Below are 10,431 nucleotides of genomic sequence, written 5' to 3' on the forward strand. Positions count from 1 at the left end.
TATGAAAAGAACGGGCTCAGAGCCATTTGGGCACATGACTGGAGTTCCTGGAAAAGGGGGCAGAGCCAGGCTGGAACTCAAGACTCCTGGCCGGAAGCACGGGCCCTATGTGCTCTCAGAGGATCTGAATGATAAAGAGGACAGACGGCGTCCCACCTGGGCCTGGCCACCTCAGCCCAGGCCTCGGCCTCAGGCATCTACCAAGAGGCTAGCCTGGAGGAGGATCTGGATGGAGGTGGACCACAGCCTCACAGCTGTTCTTGACCACAGACGTGGGCTAAGCGAAGCCCAGCTGGAGGCTGGGGCCATCTTGAGAGCCAGCACCTCGGCCAGGAGCCAGGTTCACCTCTGGCCCTCAGGCTGGGACAAGTGTGTCCCTTCCAGCCTCCTTCTTTCTTAGAAGTCCTCCTAGCCTTGCACTTCCTGAAGTTTCTGCTGCAGTGCCAGTGATGTGCTTAACCCCTCGTCTCCTGGCCCTCCCTCGTACCCCAAGTGGGGGCTCTGGTTCCTGGGGAGCTGCCTCAGAGCCAGAGGGGAAGGGTCCCAGGAGAGCAGGTGCCACGGGTTTCCAGGGGAAGAGAACATGAGTCTGGGACCCTTGAGGGCTCCATTTCAGCTCCACCTATTACTGCGGCCTTAGACACTTGGCTCCTCAGAGCCTCAGTTTCTTTGGCTGTCAGATGGGGTTGACAGTGACAACAGCCTTGCAGAATACATTTGCAGGTGGAATAATGGCAGCCTTTGACAGCGTCCGGGGCCCCTTCTCTGTGCCAGGCACTGTCATAACTATGAGGCGTGCCTTTCCTAACCAATAATACCACCTCGTGGGGTTTTTACAGACTGTGACCCATGCAGAGAACAGGACTGGCCCGCTCACTGTGTGCCCCAGCACCTAGTAGGGTGCATGGCACAGAGTAGGTGCTCTGGATGAAAGAAGAGCCAACAGTGCAGATGTTGGAGAGGAAATAACCTGGGTTCATAATGAGACACCCCCAGTTTGCCAGCTCTGTCATTACCTATTCTGTGACCTTACATAATTGCCTCTACCTCTCAGAACCTCAGTCTCCTCATCGTAAAATGCAATCATGATTACAATAATCCTACAAAAGGGTCACTGTGAGAATCAGAGACATATAGAAAGGCACCTTCACCTGCAACTCAGTAAATGGTACCTTTATTGTTGTTTTGAATTATTAATTCACATTTTTGAATTTTATTTATTTTAAATAAGAAAATGTCTGCAAAGGGATTTTGAAAAGCACGACCCAGTGTCTTCAGATGTGTTTGATGCTATCGATCTGCCTGAGGACACAGACCAAAGGAGACCTTTTCTAAGTCAGGATGGAGGTGGAGGCTGTCAGCTCGAGGGAGGGACTCACAGAGACATTGGTCACCCTGTGAGGCAGCATAAGATGGGGTGGAACAAGGCTGAGACACAGCCTGAGACCCACGTGGGCCAGACTGGGATCAGGCCACACCCTGGACGCTCAGATCAGAGCCCAAGCCTGACCCCAGCCAGGCCAGGGGGCTCAGGTAGGTCATGGCAACACCGTTTTGGCCAGCTGAGTGGCCTTTTATAAACCACCTTGCCCACCCTCATCATTCCAGTGGGGAAAGTGGAGTCCCGGGGCGAGGCACAGGCTGGCCAAGGTGACTGCAGATCATCAGGCACAGAGCAGAGACCAGACTCTCTGATTCCTGACCCCAGCCACCAAAGTCCCTTGCCTGGCTGAGCATTCCCACAGAAGCCACTCCGCCCACCTCCTGTGCTCGGGAGGGCACAGACATGGACAGGTTGATTCCTGTTCAGTCCGGGCCACATGCCCGGTGGTGGCCAGCCCCATGCCCGATCTTACTTGCGCTCTTGCCTGTCCTCAGGTCAGCCTTGATGTGTGGTAAGGCTCAGAAATATCTGCCGAGTGAATGACACCTGCTGGGTGCTGGGCCCAGGCTAGGACCCTTTGCGCCTCAGAGGGCTGTGTAGGACTTGACGTTGAGATCCCAGACATGAAATCCGTGTGAAGCACTGAGAAGGGTGACACAGGCACGAGGCACAGCCCGTCGGGGCAGCAGGGCTGTACGGAGGGCTGGCTCCGGGCCACACAGCCCAGGTTCATGTCTTGGCTCCACCATGGACTAACTGGGGGGCCTTGAATCAATTCCTTAGCTTCTCTGTGCCTCGATTTGCTGGGATAACAGAGCACTCACCCCTCAGGGTGCGATGAAGATTCGTGAGATGCACACACTTGGCACAGGGCCTGACCCGCCGTCCTCGCTCTCCAAAAGGTGGCTGTCGTTATTGTCCAGAATGGTTGTCTCTGAGCCACACTCTCGCACATGCACACACGTGGCATCCCCTGAAACTGGATTGCTTTAGAAAGCAGGCCTATTGCCTCGACTCATTGGGGCAGAACTTTCTGGTAGCCATCAGCCCTGCCCTGGTGCCACCGTTAATCCCCTCCGATTATTTCTGGATGATTCCAGCCAGCTCGAAGCCCCTTCGTTCCTGCCCTGGGCGGTCACGCAGCAATTCCTGGGGAGAAACTGAGGCCCGTGAGTGCCCTCACTCGAAATGGCCCCAGTCTGCTGGGCGAAGCAGGGTCAGCCACGAGCAGTGGACAGGGGAAATGAGCTCGCAGTGACCTCAGGCCAGGCATTCTCCCCTGTGGGCCTCCACATCCCCTGTGAGAAAATAAGGGGGTGATCTAAATTAAGAGGGCGATCTCCACCCTCTGTCCCTCTGATGGCTAACGCACAGTGTTTCTATTTCTGCGTTTTCTGTTTCAGCATCATCATTCCCGCAATCGCCGGCACTGTTGGAACACTTGCTGGACGTCAGACACTCGGCTCAGTGACCGACATGATAGCAGCGATCGGTTATCAGGCGTGATGATTCACCAGCCGTGAACCCTTGACCGATTATCTCGTTTAATCCTGACAGCAGCCCCATGTGCAGGGGGTCATGACCATCCTCACCCTGAGAGTGAGCAAGTAGGTTCCACAGGATGAGCTGTCCTCATCCTGCTGGGATAGGGACCCAAAACCCAGGCTCGTCATCACTAGGTCATACCCAAGTCACTAAGCACGTGAGGTGGGAATTATGTCTATTTTACTGATAAAATAAACATACCTGTGGCCCAGAGTAGGGAAGTGACTCAGTCCACATCATACTGTTTGACATGGTGGCCTCTGAGGATATCCTGCTTCTGCCTCCCTTTATTCCGATTGTCTCAACCGAGGCATCCGAGAAATGTGCTTGGGCTTCGTGACTCTCCCTCACCACTTGGGACTGCTGTCCCGTTACTCTGGGCCCATGGCTGAGCTCCAGATAACTGAAGGACTGGCCTTCGGCAGGTCTGGCTTCAGACGAGCGGAGCCCTCACGTGGAAACAGAGACACAAACCGTGGAAGGTCCCACCCGTCCACGGCCTGGCTCCTCACTGACACTCGGGGAGGGGACTTACCCCACCAGGGCCCTCACTCAAGCTTCATGTTCGTCACCTTCTTTGTGGCCCAGGACAATGACAATCTCCACTTGGCAGGAAATCAAGGTCATGTGGGAATCAGTGACTAGTGCCCACGGCAAATTGTATCATCAAGGATAATTCTTAAAACTCCAGCAGATTGTGGAGGGGAGGGGGTTGTTTTTCCCCTTTGAAGGAGAGAATTTGGAGGTGTGGCCAGGCAGAGAGAGAGAGATGGTGTTGAGGGGCGTGGCTGCGGCTTCAAATGCTCCTTGGCCAGAAACCTGTTCCCTTTCAGTGGCCGCCATGGAATGAATGGTGGCTTAATTCCTCTTTGCAGTCTTCCCATTATAGACTCACCTTTCCCCAACTCCCCAGGAGCAGGAAAAAGTGGAAGCTGCTATTTGATTTCTGAGGGCCGAGGAGGAGGGTGACTCATTCTGTGAGCAGAGGGGGCCTTGGGAAGACCTGGGCTTTTGTTCCCTTTAGTACCAAAATGAATCATTGACCTCACCAAGTCACAGTGGCCAGTCCCAAACTTTCCTGGGTAGAAGCAGCCCAAGTATCGCAGATGAGTCAGGTGGGGGGCCATCAAGGGCGGGGACCAGCGTGAAAGGCTGAGCCCCTCCTCACTTCTCCTGCACTTTGGCTCATGGAGGAGGCCAGACAGGTCTTGGTTCTCCTTGGAGCGAGGTGGAAACTGGAACCAGAAAAGGAAGTTGAGGTGCAGTGCCTCTAACCAGACCGGTCAGCAAGGTGAGGACCACCGACCACACACTAGTGCTGTGTGGGACTATTCAACAGATTCGTTTGATCATTCATTGATTCAGGCAGTGGGTAAAGAGCGTTGACTGAATGCCTCTAACCAGACCGGTCAGCAAGGCGAGGACCACCGACCACACACTAGCGCTGTGTGGGACTATTCAACAGATTCATTTGATCATTCATTGATTCAGGCAGGGGGTAAAGAGCGTTGACTGGATGCCCACCAGGTGCTCGGCATACTGTCTGCTACCAAACCCCCAAGCCTTCTCCAGCCTGCAAAGGAGAAATGTGATTCCCATGCACGGACGGGGAAACTGAAGCACTGGCCAAGGTAGCCCAGAGCCTCGCTTCTTCAGCCCTGTGTCTGCATCAGTGGGGGGGAGCGTACCCATCCCACGTGTCACCACCTGGTTTGCTCCAGGAGAGTCTGGAAAGCCCAAGACTTTTCCCAACGAAGTCGCCTGGGTTATTTCAGAAGAGGAATCTGCCGCAAGGAGAAGCAGAGACTTGAGCCTGTCGTCTGGGGCCTCAGCATCCCAGAGGCCGGAGGCGTGAGCCATTACGCGACCATGCCCCGAGTCCTGGCCGTGGTCCAGGCTGCGCCCTGCGGGCCGTGACCCCTGCTCCACCATGCTCTCCTCCTCCCTTCCTCAGCATGGAGGAGACTGAGTGGTGCTGGCAGCTGCTTCAGCATCTGGCAGAACATTCCGCACCATAGCCAGGGCCCCCTCACTCCCCAGCCATCCTTGGGGATGACTGATGACTCATATTTCCACTTTCAATGCAAGGCCAGGCACTGGATCTTTCACGACCAACAGGACTGGCCATACGGGCATTGGGAATAAGGACATGAGCTATGACATCAGACAGAGCTGAGTTCAAATCCTCCTGCGGCTGACTGTTGGCTGTGTGATTTCAGGCAACTAGTTTACCCTCTCTGAGCCTCTGTTTTCCCATTTGCAAATGGAGGCCACACCCATCAACTCCGATGTCTTCTTTACCGAAAAAGTTTCTTCCCTTTTGCTTGCGGCTCTGAAAAGTGTACCATTTCCTTCTACCCATTTTCTTCTTTATATAGTCACCATTCACAAGCCAAGGAAAGACGAAGCCGAAATTAGATTTCTTAAAACGGAACAATAATATGTATGTATCGTTTACTTACTATGTGCTAAGAATCTACTAGCAGGTGCTATCACCAGCCCCAGTGTATAGATGAGAAGCCTGAGGCCCAGAGAGGTAAAATAACTAGCCTGAGGCCACACAGCCAGTCAGTGGCAGAGCTGAGATTCTCACCCATGCTGCCTGGTGTCAGCGTCCACGCTCGTACTCATTATGCCAGGAAAAGGGAAGATGACACGTGATGCGCGTGGTGTGATGCTGGGCACTCAGTGAATTCCGAATGTGTTCGCAGCTAGCATTATTACTGCTATATTCTGGCTTTGCTATCGTCAGGTCTGAGTCTCATCCTTGACCGTGAGAAGAAGCGGGTCGGGTCTCCCTGCCCTCCTAGCCAAATCTGAGAGCTGAGGGGCACTTGAGTTAAAGAGGGGCAACTGGTCTACCCCAATGTGTGGTTCCCTGGGCACGCCAATGAAACGTTCCTTCTCTCTGCCCTTGGGCTACTGACTTCATGTCTCTGGGCCTCAGTTTCTCCATCTGTCAAGTGGGGATGCTCTGCTCTACCTTATCTTTGGGCTGGGAACGGGAGAGAAGGTGCTAGATGTGCACCGAATGCTCAGGTAAAGAGTGGCAGGGCGTCTGCAGACTCTGTGGCCCAGGCAGCCTAGCACCAGAGGCCCGTTTTAACCACCGGGCCTCACTGCTTCCCACATAGAATGCTCCTACCAAAAGGCAAAGCTTGCAGATTGGGCCCCAAATCCCCAAACCAAAAGGCCAATGAGATGCTGATAACAGAAGACGCACCTGAACGAAGTATCCCCGTGAGGTTATAAGCGAAAGGCTAGGTACAGGATTATTGGGAAAAGACACATAAAAACAACGCAGGGCTAGCAACATTCATAACACAAGAGAGAGTCTGAGGTAAAAAGCATTCGATTGAGTGATAAGGGAACCCTTCATTCCCGCCTCCAGGTGCCACCCCCAATGGGCTTCCTGTTTTTATTAGCCTTCCCAGACCTTTTCCACGCATCTAATTCTTCTATTGTCATTTCGTGGCCCAAACAGCTGCCTTTGCATTCCATGAGGGACGAGCTGGCTCCTCCCGGCCTCCTCTCTGCTGCTCGCAGTCACTTCTTGGAGGCTGCTGGACCGTAGAGATCTTTCCTGCTCGGCCCTCTCTGACGAGACAAGGCGTCGCCCCTCCTTTCCCCTGTTCCCCAGGCCACCCCCGCTTGCCCGCTGTCAGGGAAGTAGGGAGCTTGTCTCCCAGAAGGAGTGGAGAGAAGATGAGCAGCCAAAGGACCTCCGCCTGGTGAGCCGCTGGCACAGCCATCTTCGGCGCTGGCCTGTGAGTCAGGGCCTGGCTCACAGCAGATACCCAGCAGAGGTGTGTTGAGTGAACTTAAACTGAACCCTTAGGCTGTAAGATTTTGTTAGTTCAACCCAGAAACAACATGATGAGAAGTTCTTGTCTGGCAGCATCGGTCCTGAGCTACAGAGAAAAATTAATTTTCTATTGAAGATGTTCAGCTAGGAAATATGTCCACTGGAACCTGCCAAGCCCATTCCCATCCCTTACTTCCTTCATTCAACGTACATTGTTTTTGCTCTTGATGTTGTAAGAATGAAAAATTGTGTAAAGCTTCGAGCAGCTAACGCTGTAAAGGGACCGGAAGTTCTCTAGCCGTCGTCCAACCTGTGGGGCATCAGCTGTTCGGTGCAGATGTTTACTGAGTACAGTGCAGTAGGGAACAAACACTTCTTGAAGCTTACGGTCTGAGGGGGAAGGGTGATGAACATCAACACGATTATCACAGCAAGAGCCAGGCAGCGCCACACGAAGAGTCACCTTCCAAGACTCTCACTCTGGAGTTTGGCCAGTCTGGCTTAGCGTCCCGGCTTCTTCACGTACGTCATGTGACCTTGAGCAAGAAGTTTCAATTAAGCTCCTTGAGGCTCAGTTTCACTATCTGTAAAATGGAAATGATCATTAATTTTTTCCCCCCGGGGTCATGAGAAATATAAGAAACAACTCAAGAGGCTGGCCTGTCATTTTTATTGTTCTGATAACGATGATGGCAATAGAATAATTACCCAATGAATGGTGCAGAGTGGGGAGGGGAATACCTCTTCCTGGAGAGGGGGTGGTGTGGATGAGGATAATTTTCAGGAGAAGATGGTTGCTGGTGTTGAGTCTTAAAGGAGGGCTTGGATTTTTCTGTAAGGAAATGGCCGAGAGTGAATCAGTCCAAAAGTAGAAAAATGAATGACTCAGAAGGTCATTAAAATAAAACAAAGAATCTAAACGAAATGACTGGGTTCCTTAAAAATAGGACTTTGCATTGCCCAGCTAAGAAAGCGTTAGTCAGGCGGGGGAGGTGGTTACTGGGAAATCTCACCCAGTTCAGCATTATTGAGAAGTTGCGGGTTCCTGGAGCCTTCAAGTGTGGGTTGCGCAATCTCAGGGTGTCAAGCTGGTCCAGGGACTCAGAGGGAAGTGTTTAGGGTCAACATTAGGAAAAGGAAAGAAGCTGCTCGAAAAGCAGAGCTGTTTTGAGAGAAAGTGGTTAAATGTGTTGGAGGTATTCGGGGTAGGTCCACAGGCCAGCAGACATCTGTTCCCAGGAACCGAGACATGGGACATCTGGAAGGCAGGGACGACGCGTACCCAGGGGTCTGGGTCTGATCCCAGGGTCCTGCAGCCCGTCCTCACTTTTCCCCATGCTCTCACACTACAGGGACACGGTGGCTTTCTCCATCCGACTGATGGAACTAGGCAGATGGGGCCCAAATCCCCGCTCTGCCACTTGCTTGCTGTGTGATCTTAGACAAGTCGCCCCACCTCTCTGTGCCGCCATTTTTTGTCTATAAAAAACGGAATCATAATATTTATTTACCTCCCTGGATTATGGTGGGGAGTTAATGAAACATATGCCCGACACATATAGGCGCTCAGAAAATGTTAGTTCCAGCACCTTCTCCCGTTCTGTTCCTTCTTTTAATTTCATCCTTCCCTGCCTACTTGATGATTTCTTGCTGGGAGTAACTGTGGATTCTCCAGGCAAATAATTGAACGCCTCCTATCTGGTACCCTGCAAGTAAGGCCATTGATTCATTTGTATAATTCAATTTACATTTATAAATATCTATTACGTGATGAGCAGCATTCTTGGAATAAAGACAAATGTTATATGAAGAAAAGAGATGAGGGGCGTACAAGAGATAAAGTGCCACGGGGCCAAGGGTTTGGGAGGCAGAACCCAACATTTACGGTGCCCGTACCATGTGCCAGGCGTGGAGGTGGACATGTAGGACAAGCAGGTCGAAGTGGCACAGGCTGGGTCTTCAGAGGGCCCACAGCTCAGCAGCAGACGACGGCTGTGGAGGCCCATGGAAGGCTGTGACTTTCCTGTCTTGGGCAAGAGGCGGTGACACAGTGGCCGGGTTCTGAAGGGTGAGCATGCATCAGGTGAATAAAGCCAGGAAGGGCATTTTATTTATTTTTTTATTTATTATTATTTATGCCTACAGCCCCTGGTCTTTCTAGGTGGTCTCCCATCCAAGTACTAACCAGGCCCGACCCTGCTTAGCTTTCGAGATCAGACATTGGGCTCGTTCAGGGTGGCATGGCTGTAGACCGTGGACCGTGGCTCCACTGGGGCACGAACCCAGGACCTTCTGTGTGTAAAGCAGACATGCTAACCGCTACACTATGGAACCATGTCCCAGGAAGGGCATTTTAAATTGAGGAACAGCCTATGCGAAGGCCCGGCCACATCTAAGGACAGAATGTTTGGGGAACACTTGGGTGCCTCTTTAGAAGAAGTGAAATGGAAACTTTCCCTTTAGCACGGGAGCTGGCACAGAGTAAGTGCTCAATAATAAAAAAAGAAAGTTGGTCACTATTACTGTCGAGTGGTCCACAAACTTGACCCCTCGCGGTTCGTCGACATTGCTGAGACTCACTGCAGAGCCCCATCCCCTCCCCGGCTGAGAGCAGGCTCAGGGGCAGAGATGGGAGAGAAGCGATCTTCAGACAGGAGAGGCTGTGGTGTGGGACAGGCCAGCGCACATTTCCTGCTACAGGGAGGCTGGGCATGTCCCTCCTCCTGGGGCCAACCGTTCTGTTCCTTTCCCCAAACAGAACCTCAGGGGCCAACCGGCTGCTGACCAGCGCTCTGCTAACAGGAAGGGGAGCCACGCTGGGTCCCATGTCATCTGCTCGTCCCGATGAGCCAGGCCTTGGGGATTCCGCTGGCCTTGGGGAGCATTTAGAGAAGTACCCAGCGAGTCATCTTCCCTGTGTGGTCACACTGCCTGTCAGGGCTGCGTGGGGCAGGCCTGGGAAAGGGCGGATTGCAGCACCGAATGGTGAGAACCAGGCGCTGGGCCCCGGAGCTGCCTCCCCGGGTCTGTTACCAGGTGACGGTTACGTCACGGGTCCGCTCATGCCCCGGACCAGTGTGCGTCGAGTGCCAGTTGTGCACCAGGCGCTGCTCCAGTCTCTGGGGATACCGCAGGGACAGACACGGCCTCCCTGCGTCAGGGAGTGGACATTCTGGAGGAAAATGAGTTTCCCTGATGACGTCCTTCTGCATTTAGCGAGGGTTGACCCTGTGCCAGGTCCTGTAGCACGTACCGTGCTGGCAGGTTCTCATCTAATCTCCTCCATAGCTTCAGGTCTCATAACTTTTATCCCATTTGACAGATCACATTCTCCCACTCTGAGAACTTCCCCAGATCCAGCCATCATTGCTTCTCAAAAAGGGGTGAGCTAAGGTAAGGTGCAAACAATGACACCCAGCTTTGCTCCCAACTGGCTCACGGTGACCTAACGGGGCAGGAATGACGGGCCTGGCATCTCTGATAACAGGCCCCACCCGCCCAAACCGCTGTCCCAGCTCTGAGAGCTTCCAAATGCTTTCAGGGCCTTGTAATAACTCCCTTTCCCAACATTCCTTAATCATCATTACTCTGGACTCAGGCATTTAATTGCTCATCTCTTTCTTCATTGTTTCATGAATGGAGAATTTCTTTCAAGAGTGGATTGGGGCAAGAGCAGCCCTGGACCAAATCATGCTGT

General features: G+C 52.8%; 1 long non-coding RNA gene and 1 pseudogene across 1 annotated transcript; both read right to left on the reverse strand.

Moving 5' to 3' along the window:
* Nucleotides 1-6,265: 6,265 nt before the first annotated feature.
* LOC112475243 lies at nt 6,266-7,716 on the reverse strand. The gene is made up of 2 exons (XR_003044647.1): nt 7,476-7,716; nt 6,266-7,318 (listed from the first exon to the last, which is right to left on the reverse strand). It is a non-coding gene; the product is annotated as an uncharacterized LOC112475243 (long non-coding RNA).
* A 1,154-nt stretch (nt 7,717-8,870) lies between these two features.
* Nucleotides 8,871-8,986, reverse strand: LOC112475322 (annotated as a pseudogene).
* Between the last annotated feature and the right edge of the window lie 1,445 nt (nt 8,987-10,431).

Source organism: Pteropus alecto, unplaced genomic scaffold, assembly GCF_000325575.1.
Source record: "Pteropus alecto unplaced genomic scaffold, ASM32557v1 scaffold40, whole genome shotgun sequence".
NCBI classification, from domain to species: Eukaryota; Metazoa; Chordata; class Mammalia; order Chiroptera; family Pteropodidae; genus Pteropus; species Pteropus alecto.